Source organism: Megalopta genalis, chromosome 16 (assembly GCF_051020955.1).
Source record: "Megalopta genalis isolate 19385.01 chromosome 16, iyMegGena1_principal, whole genome shotgun sequence".
Classification (NCBI taxonomy): Eukaryota; Metazoa; Arthropoda; class Insecta; order Hymenoptera; family Halictidae; genus Megalopta; species Megalopta genalis.
This window is the reverse complement of record NC_135028.1, coordinates 6,033,646-6,055,637: the sequence shown is the minus strand read 5'-3', so window position 1 is coordinate 6,055,637 and position 21,992 is coordinate 6,033,646. Positions and strand designations below refer to the sequence as shown.

The 21,992-nt window shown below is 39.6% G+C and overlaps 1 protein-coding gene across 4 annotated transcripts in view; it reads left to right on the top strand.

Annotated features, from left to right (window-relative positions):
- Positions 1-21,992, top strand: part of PlexA (plexin A) — an 809,381-nt gene that overhangs the window by 171,158 nt on the left and 616,231 nt on the right. The gene's annotated exons all lie outside the window — the stretch shown is intronic.

The following is a 21,992-nucleotide window of genomic DNA, read 5'->3' as shown; positions in this document are numbered from 1 at the left end:
TTCGCAAATCAAAATGGAGATTTCGATCGAACCTCTCGCCGTACTTCGACGTGTACGAGTCTCGCGACGGAGCTTCTAATAATATCCTGTTAACACTCTATTTACATGGAAACCTGTTGCATAATATGCTTGCCAATGAGTGAACTGTGTCTAAAAGAAGATCGATGATATTCTTTTACATAACACTTTCGAAAGAGCTTGTTACATTACGTGGACCTAAATGATTTGATGGACCATGCTTGAGATTATTGTAATTTTTCAACGACTTTCTAAGATATTCTTCACTGATACGATCAATTATATATAGATCAATATATACATATCGATCTATATATAAGAGGTACAGTGGGGTGCATGCATTTTATTGATATTTAAACAAAAGTAGAAAAGAAGATTATATTCGTATATATCCATTTTCTATTATTTCTAACATGGAAATGTGCAAATATGATGTTTCGTTAACTTTTTGTTTAAGAGAACATTATTCATCCACCCGGATATGCCACGAATTAAAATATCAAGTTTGATCATCGTTTTTCAGCTAATTTTAAGCCATCTTTCTTATTTCATCCTATATAAACTTCGAAGGGTGATTTCATCCCCCAAATATGAAAACGAACAAACGCGTGAATAATTATAGACTCGACGTAATTTTAACATTTTTACTGATACTTAAACGAAAAGTTAACGAAACATCATATTTGCACATTTCCATATTAGAAATGATAGAAAATGGATATATACGAATATAATCTTCCTTTTTGTTTAAATATCAATAAAATGCATGCACCCCACTGTACCTTTTATTTATATATATACATATTTGAGAGAACCAGCCAATCGCAGCCAATGCGACCGATTTCTATTTTTCTATTATATTATATTATATTATATATATATAAAATTATTTATATTATATATATAATGTATATTTATCTATAAAATATTTGAGAACCAGCCAATCGCAGCCAATGCGACCGATTTCTATTTTTCTATTATATTATATTATATTATATATATATAAAATTATTTATATTATATATATATAATGTATATTTATCTATAAAATATTTGAGAACCAGCCAATCGCAGCCAATGCGACCGATTTCTATTTTTCTATTATATTATATTATATTATATATATATAAAATTATTTATATTATATATATATAACGTATATTTATCTATAAAATATTTGAGAACCAGCCAATCGCAGCCAATGCGACCGATTTCTATTTTTCTATTATATTATATTATTTTATATATGTATAAAATTATTTATATTATATATATAACGTATATTTATCTATAAAATATTTGAGAACCAGCCAATCGCAGCCAATGCGACCGATTTCTATTTTTCTATTATATTATATTATATTATATATATATAAAATTATTTATATTATATATATATATATATATAACGTATATTTACCTATAAAATATTTGAGAACCAGCCAATCGCAGCCAATGCGACCGATTTCTATGTTCCACGAAAATTCGCGGTCTCTTAATCTAAGTGATCGGAATCGCAAGCGCGGTTCGCGGTTTCATCGTATGAAATCATGGTAAATCGTACGGGTCAGCGTGTGCGAACGGGACGAGAGAGGGATCCTGTCGTCCATGAGGGACGCTATCAATAAGCTGTCAATAAGCACAGTGAGGTGTTAATTCAGCGAGCAAGGTAGCGGTTTTCTCTGGAGCCCGAGCTCATATTTCCGATAGCGATCTGCGCGCATCGCGACGTTATCCGTTTGCCAAGCGTTAGAAACGCGACCTCGCCGAACATTCTTCTTTTTCAATTGTTTCGCGTTTAATCCTCGATAATATCGTCGCGGGTTCTCGGTTGAATCGGGTCTTGATTGTGGCGGCGTCGATTGTCGAAGCGTATTCAAGCGGTCGATAGAGAGACGGCGGCGGGTTCCGTGGCTGCGCCTCCGCTTTGTTTGCTCCTAACAACCGTAATTATCTTGGCACGACGTTATCTCGCATGAATCATGCTAACCCGACGTAATGTACTTGTTGTTATTTGACGTTGCCATGCGTTTAGGAGCCTCCTTCGCCGCTGTATCATCGGAGACGCGCGAATTGACTCTAATTCCACCGATAAGACGGCAAGAGTCGTGATTCGCCTATCGCGCAATGCCGATCGATCGGCTCGCGACGTTCGATGGCGTGTCTTCGCCGGAAACCCGCGAACCAACCTTTGAACCCGTTCATCGACCGTTTTTCCTCGCGTGTGAACGAACGATCGCGAACTACTCCACCGACCGTAATCGGTAATTATACAGACTTCCGAGCAATTTTTTCATTAGACGATCCGATCTTCGAAGTTCGCTGCGAGCTATGATGTTACGTTCGGACATCTCGTCGAGAGCTTGGCACTTTTGCGGCGAATAAATTTGACCTGCGACGACTGTTTTATCGAGTAGTCACATTAGACAATTAGGTTCGATGTCGCGCGGACTCTTTCTTTGACAATTTTCCATGTTTCTTTTCACAGTTTTTCGCGAGACTCTGGCATGTTTTTTCTCGCATGTTTCTGACGATATCGCGCCCTTTCGGTGCTGGCTGAAATAAAGAAATATTTATAAATAATTATATTAGCACTAGATTTTCGGAGTCCGTGAAAATGACGGGTCACTGATCTTTTCATTTACGATTATTCGCATCGTAAAGATACATTTATGAGTTATTATTTATTCAATTTGTGTTACTTATGGCAAATGTCACAATAACACTTGTTAAAAATCAGAACAAATGTGTCTTGTTACCTTTGTTAAATAATAGAAAACAGCTGTTTTCTGTGCTCTGTAAATCTAGTGTTAATGATAATAATAATAATATTTATTCGATCAACAGAGAAAGTCTCTGTATTACAGTAATATCACAATGCATGAATAGCACATCGAAAAAGGAAAGAAAAGAGAGAAAAGGAAAGAAACGAATAGGATAAAAAAATAATTGTATTATTTCTATTAGAAGATAAAATAAGTGATCAAGGTAATTGAATAATGTGGAAAACGGAGGAAATATGAATTGTTTGTACGGCGTTGTGCAATTATGTATATTCGTATCATTCCGACAATATTACTTGTTCTTACGTTATATTCGTAATATAAATTATATAAACATCATAACGGATCAAGATTTATTTTATAAATGTCACAAATTAAACGGTCGGGGTCCCCCCGATTTGCCGTTCGAATAATGCGGATTCCTGCTTCCGATCAATTTCTGCGCGCTACGAGCGGGCAAAGATCGGCAGCTTATTGATCGGTCGTTTCCTGAAACGGTGAATTTGCATAACTATTCGCGGCCAGATAATAAATGCTCGGGATCGTTCGAGCGGCCATCGGCCGGAGGTTGGCGCGAGATAAATGTCCGCGCTAAAAGACGGATAAGTCGGTCATGTTTGACCGATGGCTGTCGGCGAAATACCGAACCGGCAATAAGATAACAGCTCTGAAAATGGAAGATGATTGCGTGGCGCGAATATTTATACATATATCGCTTGGCAGGTTGTCGTGGATTGATCGACAACAATCCCATAAACGCAACAGAATGCGGAGGACACGCAACTTTTCTTCGCCGCCGACGTCTGAACGCCGCACAGTGATTGAGATTGTACGGAGATGCGGTCTTTTTTTTCAAATACAAGGCTTCCTTCGCCTTCCAGCCTCTCGTTTATGTTCACGTGTCCAGCGCAACTATAATTAAACGTTACTGTAGCATATATTATTATTGTATTATTTCTTTTGTTTTTTATTATTTCTTTTACTTTCTTTTCATTTTTTTCCAATTATATTATCTGTCTTTTATTTGTTTATTTGCATTTTATATTATTATTTTTAATTATATTTCTTTCCTATTATATATTAAACGTGGCCATCAATTAACAAACAATCCGCATTTAAGCTGGTTAAGTAAAGCATTAGTTAACGTTTGCATTTTTCTTAGTAGGAAACATAACCGCAAGTTACCGCACCTAATCTTGATCATACATATTTAATATATGATACATCGTTTAAGACAATACTCGAAGTGAAGAACAGAGGAGAAGCGCATTGTTCTGTTGTTCTAATGGAATCCTGATAAATCTTTATTTTTCGGTGATCTACTAAATCGATAGCCCACACTGAGTGATTAAGACGCATTCGTAAAAATATTTATAATAATCACTATCGTGGAATATACCACTACGACAAACAGGAATGTTCTTTTTATTATGTTTTCTCTATAAAGTATAAATAAACGTCGAAGTCAGCGTTTCGTTGCGAATGCAAAACGCTGGTTCGTTCTAAGTCGAGTTTGATATTAAAAATGCAGTACTTTTTATTTATTTGCAAAAATTGCAACCGATTGCAATGATGAAAAATAAGAAGCTCACCTTTTTCAACTTCTTTATCCGCGAGCCTACAGTTAAAATTTTAAAAATGCTTTTCACAGTTTCGGTAACTGAAATGTAAATATCATCGAAATTTACCTTGCATATCAAGGAAAATTAATACGAAACGAAATCTTGTAGAATTTAACTACCTGCCTAGTACACCTACATATTTCCATCAGCAATTAGTTGAATTTAAAAAAAAAAAAAACAACACTGTACATATTAATGTCATATATCAATCTTTTTAGGCGAACTTCTTTAAAATTTCGCAGCGGTGTTAACACAATTAATACAAACGAAAACAATTCGTACCACATTGCTATACGAACCTTCAATTAACTATCTGTTGGTTTATCTTGTCTATAGTTTTTTTCTTGTTAATTTTGAAAGCATGAAACGAGACCCCATCGTCGTAACGCTCCGCTCTCGGCTGCAGGAAAAGATTAAAAAACCCGAGGCCTGTCTCTCCCTCTCTTCTTTCTTGGTGCGTCGATTTTTTCTCTCTCCCTCCGCCTAGATAAATCCTTCAATTACCGTCTGGCAAGTCCGTAAATATAGCGGGGTGCTTCGGTGTTGCTTCGAAAACTTCGTTTCGCCGTCAGGACGACGGCTTTAAGTGATTTATAATCAAAACTGGATTAGGCGGATGGAAAAGCCTTAACTTGCTGCTCGTAGCGAACTACCGGACGTGGCTGGCAGTGATTTAAAAGTCTCTTAAAACGTATTAAATAAACGGCTCGCTGAAAAATGCGGACGTTTCTCGCGACCATAATGACGCTATCGCGATCCTTCCCTATTTTTGTCGTGTCCATATTGTGAGTTTATTGCCCCGAGAGATTCTTTCTTCATTCGCTCTTCCCTTTCGCGAAAGGACAATTTCTTCGCACTTTGCTTGTTTCATTATTAAATTACAGATTTATTGACGTATTATGGATTTCTTTTTCACTTCTGTAATATATTACTAAACAAAATTCCTACAATTTTATTATTTATTCTACAATTTTATTATCATACGCACTGGTAAAATAGAGGGAAACTCCATCGAGCAGGGGAGGCGGTACGAAGGTCCACGTGACAGCAAAACTAGTCAAATGCAATGGAATTTGAATCTTGCAAATGGAAAATCGCATAGTTTCATTTTTCGTTCGCCTTTACCGCGTCGCGAGAAATAATCCGCATAGCGCAATTTGGCCAGAGATACGGAACATGCGAATGAGAATTACCGAGCTGAATGTACCATAAAACCGGGGAGGTCTATTTTGCGCTCTAATAAGGGGAACGATAATTTAAATTCTTTCATTTACTGCACATAAAACTATTTAAATGCAAAGTTCAAGAAGAGACACAGAAATGGTTAGTTCTCATCTGTGAAGGTCACGGGGCGCGCCAGTCAGATTTCTCGCGAAACTTCTTAAACCGATGGCAATTTCGCTGTGTTTATTACAAATTAAATGTTTACGATGCTGCCCGTTTCAGCATAATTAAATTCGCTCGAACGTTTGATACTGGAGGAAACGGTTGGCATCTACCCTGTATACTATCACACATGGATAATATATGCGTATGTATATATAATGCTTTTTCACAATTATTCCAATACACGACAGTTTGCGTGACAATCAATTTAAATTTTTCCAAATTTAATGTTTGTTAATTGATGACGTTCGTCTCTCGATATTCATTTATTTTACACGCGTGTTTTTATAGATAAGTATGCAAAGCTTATGCGTTATGCAAAAACTGTAAAATAAAAAATGTTTTAGAGTCCTCGAATCGCTAAACATGTTTCTGTCGAGGTTCCATTCTTTCAACCGTTTCCTCTAAAAATATGCATTTGCTTGAACTTCCGCAGTCCAGTTATCACCTTTCTTTAAAAAATAAAAACAAAAGAGTATAATAGGATAACAGAAATTTTCAGTTCAGAATGCTTACATGTAGAATTGTAAGAGCACTAACGAGATCCGAGCAGACCCAGGTGTCGTCGTCCGTGCGGTTGATCGAACCGTCGCGTCAGTTCGTGACAAGCGCGTTTAGGGTTGAAATTGAGGGAGAGGCAAAATTACCGAAGATTTTCGAAGAATTAACAAAATTAAAGAATTACTCTATGAATAGCAAAATATAATACAGTAGTCGAACACGTGGATCTTAACACTTTATCGTCCGGTCGTGGTTGAGGCTGCCACTCAGTAAGGACTGGCTTAGTCGCGCGCGCATTTGCTCCCAGTACCGGCTAAATTTTCGCTATTCATTGTGTTGTGCTTATTCCTTTAAAAATAATAATAAATAATAATATAATTATTATAATTATAATTCATAAGGATATGGGGAGGTCAGCATACAGGAGGTCAGCTACTAACAAAACAGCAAAGAAGCGAAAACCGTCGATAGCTAAAAGTCGATTAATAGGCTATCGGTCGATAAGCATTGGCAATCGAAAAGCCGATTAATAGGCTAGCGATCGATAAACATTGGCAATCGAAAAGCCGATAAATAGGCTAGCGGTCGATAAAGTGTTAACCCTAATTAACATCTCCCAAGAATCAACGTATAACTTAATACATCGAACCGAATCGCTAATTAATTCATTTCAAGTCCCACAACTTTTCCTACGCCAATCTCACGCGTCAAATAAACGTTCGGAAGATTCTTTTTTCTCTTTGAAATGCGGTACACTCGTTCCTCTGCGAGAACCCATACATCACGGTCCCACAAAAATGACAACACCCGCCAGTGTCGAATCGCAATTTTCTCCTAGCAAATAATAGCACGCCGAAAGCCGATCGATTTTCATTTCGAATAATAACTATCGGCGACGTGTAATACGCGAAGTTTAATTTGACGGCACAATCTATTAGAATCGCGTGCGAACATTTGGATTTTCGCCGATATTTTCGACGTTGTGTTCTACAATTCCGAAAATGTGCAGCTCATAAATTCGTACGATTTTGGATACGACGTAGGATACGACATCGTCCGAAAAAAAAGGAAAAAAAATGAATAAAGAGGCGGGGCAGGAAATTTACAGGTCGTGATAAATTTCTGAACGAAATTCTACGCCCGTGGATCGTCGCGGGGCATCATCATATTCTCGGTGATTTGTTACCCGGTTGTCGAGCAGGGCTGACACGGCGCTGTTTCATACTGATGGAAAAGCGTTGTACGAGTTTTCGTACAGGGCGAGAAGGGGTCGCGTGCCCCCGCTGACAGGTGGCTGATAACGATATTCCGCGATCCTCGATCTCTATGACCTGCCATCCTGCCGGAACGTCTGCAAGTTTTTCAGGGGTCCGCTTGTATCGCATTTCTTTTTTCATCCTCGTCCCTTCTGTTTCCCATGGAAAACGCTCTTACCGAGCGTTTTCTAAATAGCCGACCAAATGGCCCATTTTCCTGGCTGCTGGCTCGCCGTTCTTCGATATCATTTCGAGCACACCGATTCATCACAAACTGTCACGTTGTCGCGCGAGCTCGATGCATCCTAAATGCAACCGGACACGCTGTTGCTTCTTTTACTTACTGTTTCTCTATGCTCCGTTAACGGTGATTGATGCATTTTTAATGGGCCGCCTCACTCCCTCACCACCCTCCGTGCCTCATCGAATATGAACGCTTTACGGGCTCGTTACAGCGAAATAGTTTGCACCCCGTGCCGACGCGGGATCCGCTGACCCTAGAAAAAATCGCTGGGTTCCTCGGGTTCTCTGCTTACGATACCTCGAAACCCGTTTCTCATTGTTTCGCCGCTTTGAACGGATTATTTAGCGTCGCTTATGATTTTGAAGTTGGTAAATCAACCCTCTATTGCACGTTTCATAGTTTAGCTATGAAACTATCGAACCAATCAAAATGACTTTCACATTTCATATTTACTGAAATTATAACCATTTTTCTGTGAGAAATGTTTTTGTAAACTGTTCTTGAAGTGTACGAAATTGAAGTCGGGCCGGGTCGAGATTTCGAAAAATTGTGTAACACTACAATCATACAACTACTATATAATAATAATAATCAGAACAATTTTCTAAGAATTGCCGAACAACGGACTATCTTCTTTTTTTTTTGTTAAGCTGCGAAACCCCCTACAGGGTTATTAGCAATATATTTAGTAATATATTATTACAAAATTACTATTTGTATGTAGATTATATATATATTTGTTTATTAGAGAAATATGAAAAATATTATCAATAAGAAACTCGCCCATTTAGTTGAGGATGCATAATAATATTATTATATTATATATTATAATAATATTATTATGCATCCTCAACTAGATGGGCGAGTTTCTTATTGATAATATTTTTCATATATATATATATATATATATATATATATATATATATATATATACTATAATATATATTATATAATATAATAATATTATTATGCATCCTCAACTAAATGGGCGAGTTTCTTATTGATAATATTTTTCATATTTCTCTAATAAACAAATCCTTTGCGTACCTTAACGCGATTATTTATTATTAAATCAGCTTTTTGCTGTGTTCGAATCTAATAAAGAGGCTTCGGCTATTGTCGAACTGTATGATATTTCATAGAGTTAAAAACTATCGGGATTCCAACCCGACCCGACTTCAATTCCAGGTACCCGAACTTTATGAACTTTCGGGACCCCATCCCACCCGACCCGAGCCGACCCGATTCTACTTGACTCGACCCGACCCGACTCTACCTGACCTTAGGTTCGGATACCCGAAATTTCAGATACCCGTATACCTCTGATTATGATGAAAATCGTACACGGTTTGAGTAAATCCAGTTTTCTTGTTGTTATAAAACAATATACGTTAGTAATGTTTTGTACTCGGTAGTTATAATGTTAAAGAGCTAGTGTTAAAGTGAAAACTGTAAGTATCCTAATTTCATGCGGGATTGTTCAGTAAAATTGTTTGCGTGATTTTCCTATGAAATAAAAACTTACATTTCCTTGTACTTGTATGCGTATGAAGTTCCCACATGGGAACCGTCATAAAAATCGGTAAATAATATTATTCACTTTTATTGTTTGGTTTACTTTCTTTAGATATCTTTATTTAAAGGCAGCCATAGCAAAAGATATTTTTTTTTTAACTCGGTAAGTCGTATATACAGATGATTTTTATCTTCTTTCGATGCTTGGTTTTTCCGAAGTTACCTACTTTGTTTTATTATCGTTATTTCTTCCAATAGACGTATATTAAACCTCGTCCGTTCTCAACAAACGAGGCTCCTTGTTATGAAACGTACAATTCTCGTGCCATTTTTGAAAATATGAAACAATGGCGCAAGCGATGTTTCATATTGAGTGTGTTGTATCGATAAAAAAAGTTCGGATGCCGCGAGAATAAAGGTACCAATTGGTTGTTTTACAGCAGCTGCTCAACTGATTAATAACACATTTTTACAAATTTAAAAATATAATTTTACAAACGTAAAAATTGTCAGGATCGCGTGATTTTTAATTAAACGATGTTTGACATACATGATACCAGAAAATATGAAATGAAGTATCTCTGCAAATATTAAAAAACGCCACATCGCTGGAGCCGCGCAAGCGCTAAAAAAGAATCCACGATTTCCCGCAGGAATTGTCGGGTCGACGTAATTTTCATTTAACTCTTTGACTGCTACGCCATGAACCTCGAAGATTCCACGAAATTAAAGTATTTCAATTAATCGAATAAAAATTGCAGAGTAAAGTAGCGCAACATCGATTACATTCCCAATATTCATACGTTTTGCGAATCTTAATAAAACTAAAACATTATAATAGATCAGCGTAAAAGTTGATTTTCAAATCTGAGTAAATAATTCCATCGCGTTCACAAATCGTTAACGCAACGGTCAAGGTGTTAAATAATGTTCGACTCACGTAATACCAGGTTCAACCCATTTCTAAGCGCTTCGAAGAAAAAGTATATGTCTGACATCGCATACGCGCCACCTCGGGAATCGAATTAATTAACAAGTCCAAACGTTGTTTCTCAACGCAGAGATCTGTTAACACGTTCCGTGCCACGTGTACCATCGATGGTACACGCTTGCATGTTTACTCAGTGAACTGAACAAATTGTTTACAAGAAATTTAGAACCGAAGAATAATAATAATTAATAATAATTGCACGTAATACATCAAGTTTTAGTAAAATATCAAAGTGTGAAGATTCGAGTAAAAAAAGCTCGGCACGGAACGTGTTAAAGATCGTAGTAAGAACGTGGAACGAATCGCCATGAATCACCGGCGCCCCACGCGCAGCGGGGTAATGCCATTCTAAAAATAATCAGCGACAAAGACATTCCATAAATCGGAAAGTTCGCGTCGCGCGATCGCGGCCGAAAGAGTTGAAACGGCCTGCGACGGCGACACACATCTCCCGGCGGATTCTGTCGCGCAGGCATCTGGCCGCATTATTACCGACAGTGGCGCAATTATTTCGGGCCAACAATGTCCTTTGTTCGATAGGACGTGTTTGTGGGTCGTGCATTTTCGGCGATCCATTGAGTTTCGTCGCCTGTCCCGGCCTGCCTCGACCCTCGCCGCCGCGCGCACCGGGGGCTGAAACGACGCTGCTTCGCACCCCCGGACCACCCCTGTTCCACCGCCACCCATGCCGGCCGGGAGTTTAAGCAGGACGTCGTTGAGTACGGGGCCGGGTCGATCCTCTCGGCGAACCCCAAAGCTTCGACGTCCCTCGGGGCTTCGGGACACGATAGAACGCGCCAGAGAAACTTAACAGGCATCGAGCTTACCGGGAGAGCCTTGTACAGCAACGTTGCACCCCTGCGCGCTTCTCCGCTCCCTATATTCGCACAACCTGCAGACCCCCTCCTCCTCGATGGAGCTCAGGATTCCCTTCCAGGTCCGCTCGCGTCTCTCCTTCCAATCTCCTACGCGCGTTCCTACCCTTAAACTATAAGTCTGCCAGGACAGTCGGAGTCCCCCGTCGATGTTTCTGTTTTCGAGTTTCGATCGGGCTCACCCCCGAGATTCCAGCCCCCGAAACATCTGCCGGCCTCCCTGTCCCACGGTAATTCGTTACATTATTATTATTTGCTGCGACAATGCCTCTTGTCCCGCGTTTCGTTGTACCATAATGTTTCATGGCCGTCCGAAAGGGTTCTGAGGTTTTTAACCCTCGTACCGCGGGATAATGTTCGACGTTCGTTTTCGTTCGACGTCCGAGAACAACGAATCGCGCGCCGTGGAAATCGAATCTTGCGACATAAACGGAACCTTTGCCGCATCAAGGAACAGCAGGGAAGTTTTATACGAAGGGGGAGTTGCGCAAGGGTTGATACGCGTTTTGTTATGTTAGATTGTAATGAGAACGGACGAACAAAGAGGTTCGTGTGCAGGATATCGAAATAAAAATTGCCGTTCGACCCCGGCGATAATGTATAATCGAAGTCTGTCACTTTTACGTGGATTGGGACGTGCTCGCCACTTCCACGAGAATTGTGTACGCTCGACTTGAAACGCGATCGGTTCCTTGACAATCCTTTCTGTCTCTTCTTATGTAATACGATAATACGATTATTCGAGCCACGCTGCTCATTTTTATAATTGCCGATCGTCGACGATTACAAAAACGAGATGCAAGGCTCGAATAATCATATCTCGTCTTCTCAAATTGTCCATTTTCGTTTACAAGTTCAGGGAAAATTACAGAGAATTTACTATATTTCGCGTGTAGAGGTCAGCGTGGAATTTTCAAGTTGTCAGAGAGATGGCAAAAGGTCATCGAACAAAATGGAATATACATTATGGATTAAACTTCGTTCCAAGTAAACAAAAAATTTGTTATTTCATTGAACAAATCGGCAATTACTTAGTTATTTTTCTTAACACCTTGTGTAGGGGCGAAGGGGACAATGGCGGTCAACGGGCAATGGTGGTCAGCATTGTTATTACGAAATGGTACTTTCAAAAATCCATCACTTCTTTTGTAACGTAACATCGCAAATCGCGCAATGACACCTTTACGATCGACCAATTCTGGTCGCTTTTCCTCGACCGCTGCATTCAATTTATCCAGTTGCTAACGTTCACGGATAATAAAAAATAACATTATTATGTTATAATTATTATTATTATAATTATTATTATTATAATTATTATTATTATAATAATTATTATTATAATTATTATTATTATAATTATTATTATTATAATAATAATTTTATAATAAAACATTTACGGATATCATAAAAATGGGAGTGAGGGACATCTACAACTGAAATCGGCAATCACCGATAATATAAGTATAAAGTAAGTACAAGTATAAAAGCGACGAGTGAAAGAAGTGATGGACTTGGCGTGTAGATCCGCTTGATGAAACGAAAATGGTCAGTAAAACAGTGTCAGTGTTCGCTGACAGCAAATGAGTGAAATAAAAATCACGCGAGACTTTTTGACGAGGCAAGGTCACTAATTGATCGCGCGAAATGGCTTCAACTTCTCTATTTCGCCGTGCTTCTCGCAGCCATAAAGCCTGCGGATCCATAAAACCCGCGGTCAAGAAGCCTTCGGGGACCCTCGGTCCCCCATCGGTGTTTTCGTTTCGAGTTCCAGCAGAGTGCACCCTCGGTATCGGCCCCGAAAACATCAGCCATGGTAGAATCCTGGCGGGCTTTAAAGCAACGATCTCTTAATCGTAATAAAACGCGAACGCGATACCGCGTGGGTTCGCGGGGGTTAGAAACGGGAGGTTGGGGGGAGGTTTGCGAGACACGTCCGTGGGTTCGAGGACGTCGAGGCGGTTTAATGACAACGGTAATGGAGTATAGAAATGAGCCGGGGAAAACGACCCACCCGGGATTTCGAGCGAATGGATACACCGGCATTTATGTTTCATGAAACGTCGGTCCATGCCCGCTGGAACAGCCATGCGGTGTCCCTTTCGCCCTGTGTTAGTGTGCTCGATCTAACGCAGTTTCCTACCGGACCACAGCCGACCACCCCTTCCGTTTCCGTATGTTTGCACGGGCTTGGAATTTTTAATGCGCGAACCCCGGCGCGCGGGGGTGGGAGCTCGTTTCCGGGACGCCGGCGTCGATTCGAGTTTAATTTCATCGGGTTTGATTCCCTCTTCGGAGCCGCCCTACCCGAAACTTCCCGCCGACTCTTGATTTTTCATAAAAGAACCTTCTGTTTAATTTACACCGCGAAACTTTCGCCCGTCGCAACCCCCACGCCGCCGGCTACCGTTCCCGCGAAACTCCTTTCGTATTCCGGGGAAGAAAGAACCGGCAGGAAGTCTCTGCTTTCTGCCGAATGTTTTCTTCCCTGTGCGCGTGATTCGATGCGGAGCGGGACGGAGAGAACCCTGGTAAAGTAATTGCAGCAGGTGGAACGAGTATAGTGACTTTGTTGAGACCAGTTTAGGTAGACTGTGAAAAGACCGGTCTCCTTTCTTGAGTTCCTTTGAGAATACGCTTCGGCATCTTTTTTCCTTCCATACTGCAAGAGTTATCTTGGCGAACGTTTTCAGATTTGTTTGTGCACACTTGGAAGATGTTCAAGGAATTTTTACACATTTCCGTTGTATATATTCCAGAGAATTATTTATAGGGTAGTGGTGCCGTTACACCGTGGGATGACCAATTGCTGTGCCTTTGGTTTGTCTCCGGACATAATTAATAAGTCATATTAACCCTTTCGCTGCGAACAGTGCCTTTTGGCGCTCGGCTATAGATACTTTCTCTCAGCGAACAGCGCCTTCTGGCGCTCGATTATTAAATTGTGTTATAATATATTATATTAATTGTCTATATTATTTAAGATTATTAAAAATTTCTAAAATTGTTATCATCATCATGATTGCTATTATTGTTTGGCTGCCGTGTCGGCCAGTCGCCTCAAAGAAAAGACCAGCAAAATCGGTTTCACACACCGGCTTACGAGCGTCGCGCGTATCGTGTCGTTCGTACAGGCAATCTACTATCGCGCCGGCTGCTGAGAGAGTAATGCATTTTTAGGCGTTCCGCAGCGAAAGGGTTAAATATTTTTGTTAAACATCTTTGTTAAATATTAAATGTTCTTCTATTTTGTTCCTTTTTGAACGTGTGTTTCAAGCGTAATTAACTTTCTAGTGGTCGAAAACGTATTAAACTTTTTTCATCCTTTCATTTCGTTCGCTTTTTAATAAAAAGATCTCATATATTTTATTCGATAGATTCGACGTTCGTTACGCCTGAAGACACGTTCAAAAGTAAACGGGATAAAAGAATACAAATATTTAATATGTCTTATTCGTTAACCCGAGAAAGATAACCTACGTCGCAGAGGCGCCTGCGAAGACTGTTGATTTTTGTTAATTTTTCATAGAGGTCTAGTGATTTAAGTTTAAAATTACTTAAAATATAAAAAAATATAATATAAATGCATTTTATTTTTACAATAATGCCAAACCTTTAAAATGACTAGATTAACTTAAATAAATATCCATTGTTAGTATAAAATTGACGCCTTAGAAAAGCATGCGCCTCTGAAGCGTATGGTTATCTTTTACGTACGTTGTCATATGGTTATCTTTCTAGGGTTAATCATGTCCGGAATTCAAAAAGTAACGAAACGAAAGCATAAAGATATTCAATACACAGTAATCGGCTCCACTAGCCTATTATAACGTGAACAGGATTGAAACGTCTGATCGAATGATCCGCATCGTTGTTGAATATCGATCGAATGAACTTATGAAAGATCAGAAATATAGATTGTGCCTGTGAAAACGAGTCAGCGAAGTTTTATAAAAATATGTTATTTAGTTTTGAGAAAAGGAATGTTGTAAAAAAATGTATTCGAATAGACCGGAATCGTTGTGTTTCGTTGCCGATTTCAATTCCAAGCGGACAGCCGATTGCCCGTGTTCATTCGCCCGCAAAGCCCCCTCCTATTTTATTCCCCCGAGTTCATTGCAGTCGGTAACTCCGGTCGCCATTTGCCTCCCACATTCAAGAGCACATCTAACGCGTTAATTGCCACGAAATGATTCTTCTCGGGACCGAAACAAAGCGGGGAGCACAGCGATAGCGGGAGAGCCGGACGAGAGGAGAAGGAAAAAACAAACAGAGGGGTGGAGCAGGGGGTCTGCGAGGCTAGTCACGGAACTGCTATGGGGTCCGACGCGACGCGATGCCGCGCCGTGACGGAATTCATCGTCCCTCTGTCCACTTTTTACTGTTCACGATGTTGCCAACGGTGCCAGGTGGACAGTACTTAATATCGAAGTTTTACAAAGAATTTCAGCGAAGGAAAAACCGTGGCATTCCTCCGCGAATAAACTCCAGGCAGAAGGCGGGGAAAGATTATGTGCGAACATTAATAATATTCGTTTTTACGACGAAGCGTTTTCCAGGTGGTAAATTGGATTTGTTTCTTATTCCGCTCTATGGAAATTAGGATGTCTACGACTAGATCTGCGGTCCCGCGATAAATAATATTGTTACGAATTACTACACTTCTCCCGCGTCGCGGCATTTTATTTACAATAGAGAACACGAACTATAATACAACTAAATTAAACTATGTTAGAGATCTTTGAATTAGATGGTGTTGATCGCTCGACGGTCCGATCCCGACTCCTCGATTGTCCGTTGATCAAACACCTCCGTGGCAACCCCTTTCTTCTATTTTTCTTTATGGAGTTGCTCACAACAGGGCAGTTTCACATTACAGCGACTTGATTTGGACAAGTCGCCGTAACAATATGTATGTTGCGGATGTCGTGCGTTTTCTTGGGAAAAATGGGTCAAACGGAATGCAGAGCGAAAGAATGTGCCGGAATAATACGAGAACGTTGTTACGTTATTTGCAATGTTCTTATAAACTATTGGGAGAGAAAGTTCAATTTTCTTTTCTTTCTATTTTTTACAATCGATGTAGACAATTTTATATTTCGCATAAAAATTCACGATCTAGTGATAACATTTAGGTATTTAGTTTTATTGTGGAACTGGTCTATAATAATTCTATAAAGCACTAATTTTGTTAACGCGCGTTGTCATTATACATAGCCGTTTTCAATTGAAGGGATTAAATACTTTAATTTTGCTACGAATGTCTGCTTAAACTATTTATTTTGAAAATTATAAGTACTGCGGTAATATAGCGACTATTCCAAATGATATACGTATAGGGTGCCCCGTAATACCAGGGAAAGGGTGATTCCTGAGGTCATTTGAAGTAATTTTTTCCTCAGCGAAAATGCAATCCGCTGCTTTGTTCACGAGTTATTAACGAAAAATAGTGACCAATAAGAGGCGAACTCGGCTAGCGCGAGACGACGGAACTGGGCTTCGACTGCTCATTGGCTTGGCCGCCCGTTCACTCGGCCATCTTGCGCCAGCCGAGCTCGCCTCTCATTGGTCACTGTTTTTTGTTAATAACTCGTAAACAAAGCCGCGGATTGTATTTTCGCTAAGGAAAAAGTTACTTCAAATGACCTCAGAAAGTTAACATTTAACTTCCGGGTGTTAACATAATTATGGGACACCCTGTATTTCTGTCATAAATGCATACATACAAATACCGACTTATAGATTAGCTGATACAAATGAATGAAAAACAAAATAATGCAATAATTTTGTAAATTTTAGCAAACAACTTCATTGATATTTCAAACACAGCTTGTGCCCTTCTGAAAATAGAAAACACACGAAAAGACTATTAGATTATTATTTTAACACTACACTTGCCACGTCTACATGTTTTTTTTCTATTAAGTGATCGAATTACTGTGCTCCCTCCCCCCTCCTGTCTTTTGTATCCTTACAATAATTTTACTTCTAATTAAAAACAACATTATTAAATTAAAGATATTGAGTATTTTCAAGAAAATTTGATTGTGCAATAAATTACGCTAAATAATATAATACGGAATATTAGACGTTTATACATTTTTTTTGTAGGATTATTTACCTAGAATTGATCACAGAGTGATCAAAGCACAGTAATTAGATCAGTGTGCAGAAATGGACCAATAACTAGGAAACGCTCGGTAACTGACACACAGAAATAAACTCTTCGTCTCTTTAAGTGCACGGTAACCCGCTCAAAAACCATCATGTATATTTTCTTCAATATTTCCCATTGTTCATATGTTTCATTTACGAGAAAATTCGCACTTGTACAAACAGCATCAACGGATAACTGAAATGTTCCAAAAAGTGCGATATAGGTAAAAAAAAAAAGAAACGATTTAATTTCTTGTCAACTTCGAACTTTAATGAGCACAGTAATTGGTACACTTGCCTAGAAGTTCAATTTTGTTATTCCTTCAAAGCGACCTACGTTGATCGCTTTTACTGCTCGGCAGTTTCAGCAAAGTTTTTTCAACAATGTACGACGTAAACAATCGTCGAAATCAAATTCTTCTTCGATGGGGGCCACGACAGAACCATAATTTCGTCCAGCTCCGATATCTCGAAACAGTGTACGGCCGGTTTCTTGGCTCTCCGTTCTGGCGTAGCCGTGGGGTAGGTTCGTTCTTGCCTGGTCTCCGGTTCGGTTAGTTAGAGGACACGCGGCCCTCTCTCTCTCAGGGACCCCCTAGAACGTACCCGGTTCTATTTGTCTCTGTCACCGGTAAATGGCCTTTGCCGAGCGGCACGATGACTCCTCCGCTCTTTCTGCTATTCTCTCTCTCGCCTGCTTCCACCTTCTATAGGAGCGAGCCTACCGCGGCGCGGCGTGTGCACGCCTCTGCGCCATCGCGCGAGGAGCCTCATCGTGACCGGAAAAATCGGCGAACATCGACACGAACGACGCCACTAGGACGGAGCCCGAGTTCTGCTATTTCTCATTGCTATCGGCCCAGTCTCGTTCCCTCCTCTTTTCTACCGTTCTTTCTCCTCGTCGTCCTCCTCGTCGTCCTCCTCGTCCTGCTCCTCGTTCTTCTTCTCCTCCTCCTCGTTCTCCGCTTCGCGAACCTGATCGACGGCTCCCTTCTTCAAGACCAATAACGCGGTTTTGCGGTAGGTCGGGTAAACACCGGAATTTCTTGACCGCTTGTTTCGCTGATTGGGCCGCTGTGGGCTCGATGATTGCCAACGTTCTCTCGTCGAGATTCGCTTTTAATATCAGCTTGTTACGGAAATTGTAGTTTTCGAGGGAATACCGGATAAGAACGTCCGAGTTTGCGTAGGCGATGTAATCGAGTTTCGCCATACGCCGCGCGACGATGGTTGACCATCGTCCTTCGTGTCAATTTCATAGTTTTCACGTTAACTGGATAAATAGCGTGACCGCGCATCCTTTCGTTAGCGAACGCGGCGTGGCCAAGATCGTTCTGAACTTGTCTTGTTTTAGAGTCTCGCTCTCGAAGAAGGAATCCGTAACGTTATCTTCAATCGTTTTCTGGTTCTGGGCACTTTTTTGTCGATCTCGCTTTCGTTTCTTCCCCAAAATTTTGATGTAACGTTTAGGCTACAATTTCCTAATCCGGGAACTTCTAATGTAACAACCCAGCTTGTTCCCGCGATGAACGTTCCGAGTGTCGCATCGACGCTGTTTTGCTACGTATTTAAACCGCAACTTTCGTTGTTTCGTCTGCTTGTCGGCAACCATATTTGTAAAACGTGTTACGAAAAGTTTTTGAAGGAGTTCGACTATATTACGCATGTCTTAGGAATGCTGAGTGTGTAATTATCTTCATGAGTACTATCGTAAAGGTTGAAAGTCGAACTGTTTAAAGAGTATATTTGGTCTACCGGAAAGTTCTGTCCGTTTCTGAATTGAAATGTAACACAGTTTTCATACACTTAATAATATTTATTGTAGAATATACTTTCCGGGAGAAACTACTGCACTTCCATGATTCTGGCTCGCGATGGAGATTTCTAGTAGTTATTTTCATATTAAATATTACTGTTATTCCGTTCTTCGAAATCGGAATAAAAGACCGTTCTCCTGTCGTCAATATTTAAGCATGTTATAAAATCTAGGCACACGTTAAATATAAATAAATTCCTTTTCTCTTCTAAGAAATTACTGTTGGGTAAAATATTAGTTGAATATTAGGTCTACCGGAAAGTTCTGTCCGTTTTTGAATTGAAATAATTCAAGCAAACGCCTCAAACTGAAATAGAAAATGGGAGAATTTGAACAGCGCACTACTGTTAATACCTTGCCATGTAATATCGAATCAGTCTCGCGATCAACATTTTAAGCAGTAACTTGGAAACGTGAATATTTCTTTTTATTATACTACGATACCCTATACGAATTTATTGGCGACGTGCACATTACTGTGCATGACAACATCGCATTGTACAGATACATTTATTAATGGTAAACTTAATGGTTAACTTTACGAGCAATTATCAACTACAAGTAGAATTAGTGTTTTGTAGAAACTTAGAAGTTGTGTGTAATAAGCAATTTGCTTAAAAAATGTCTTGTAAGCGTTAAGCGAAGTGTCGTTTATGACTGTTTAAACTGCGGATTAAGATTAAAAGTGGAAAATGGAAAAGATAAAAGCAGAATATTGATTATTTGTTTAAACAAATTTTGCTTTTAAACAAAATTGTTTACACAATTAACGAGCTATGTATCGCCTGATAGTTTTGGATAAAAGATGTGTAACATTGAAGACTTTTTTCCTATCTTACACTGTTTGCAAATTATAGCAATAAAATGAAAAATCGTATCTGCGAGAAGGAACACTATTTAATCGACGACAAAATCACACAGATTTATTGTCATTTATTAATTTATCATGGTTTTCATTCTACAATTTAATTCCAATCTTTTTGGATAGACGGTTTGTCACGCTTTGTTGACCTTTTAAGGTCAAGCCAGATCCTTGTATCCCATTTTTGTGTTCTTCGTAGCATACTCTTTCGATCCGTATAAAAAGATCGGCGGGTTTTTGTCGTCGGTTGAATAGCGTTTCTTCTAAGCGAAAAAGCGTTCCTCCTTTCGAAAAACGGATCGCAATTGCACTCTGCGCCGCCGAGAAAATGGATGTCACTGTCACAGTCGATTCCAACCGCGTTTCGTCGAGGTCAGCGTCTCGGACGGGCACTAACGACTCTTTAACGAGTTAAACAATCGTTAAGAGTTTAAACAATCCGGACTCTTTAAAACGACCGATTTCCACGGCGCTCGCTATTCCGTCGGAAGTCCGTGGTAGCCCAGGATTCGGTCGGCGACGCGACGTTACGAAACTTTTCTCTCGTGCCCGGCACACGGGGTTTGTTCGCCGTTTTCGTCCCGCGCCTTCCACGAACTTAAACCGAAACTAAGTGTCCGGAGGAACCGACGGAAAGGCACACGAATCCTGTGGAAACAGGCCAGCTCGTTATCTCCTTTGTTCCGACTAATTTCTGGACCGCTGTTATTCGACCAGTCTCGCGGCGGATGCTGTTAAACAGTGCACCTTTGAGACCGCCGCGTTGCCTCTAATATGTAAACGTCCGCGAATTTGTCGGTGTGCCGGACGAGAGAATCCGCCTCCTCTTCAGGCCTCGCGACGCTCGCAAAATTTTCTTTGATGCTTTTCCGGGCAAACATGCCCGCAAAACTGGTCGGCAAATTTCTGCCTCACTTCATTCCGTTAACGCTCCGCGATAAATTCAAGTTCAGGCCTTTTGAATGGAACCGTTCAAATTTTCTGTTGGTTCTGATGTTACAGCTGTTTCTTTGCTTTCAACCTAAGAAGACAGCTATAAATCCACTGGCATTTTGAATTCATATATTTATGCGTGAACAGAAATTTTGTGTTCGATTGTGTACCGACTTTTAGTTGGAAAATAACTGTTAATCTTGAAGTATTTTCAAACTTTATTGTTGAGTATTAAAAATAGTATATTTATATAAATAGCATTGGTAACATAATATTTAATAATTATAATATTAGCATTGGTAATATAATATTTAATAATTATAATATTAGCATTAGTAATATAATATTTGATATTAGTATAATTATCTATAAATAGTGTAATATATAAAAAATATAAATATATATAAATAATATATAAAAATACTAAAATATTGGATTGATCGGAGATTTGAAAAGCCGCTTCCAAGTGAACCAATAGTAATAGAGCTCGGCTGGCGCGAGGCGACCGAGCCAATGAGCGGAACTGGGCTTCGCGCGCTGGTTGGCTGGGCCGCCTCGCGTCAGTCGCACTCGATTCTTATTGGTCATTGTTTTTCGTTAATAACTCGTTAACGGTGCCTCGGAGAACATTTTTGTAAAGTAAGAAGCTGCTTCAAATGATCCGAGGAACCCGCCATTTTCGGATTGCGAGACATTTTTGGGACACCCCGTAGACCAAAAATAGACCCCGAATCTCTAAGCGGGTTACACAAATGTTTCAGCGCGAGACAGTTTAAATAGTAACTTATATATGTATATATATTCGTCATGGAGAGAAATGGTAGTATTTTGTGTCATGACGAGTAATGACGCGTTTCTCGTCGTGCGCAAAGAGTAACGACGATTAGCTATTTAAACTGTAATTTTAGTGAAAACAAAAGCATACTCTCAAATTTCAAGATGTTTAGAATATTTTGAGGCCAGGTCAGAATAAAAGAAACATTTAAAAAATATGAATGATTATGTGAATAATTCACGATATTGATATTTGACGT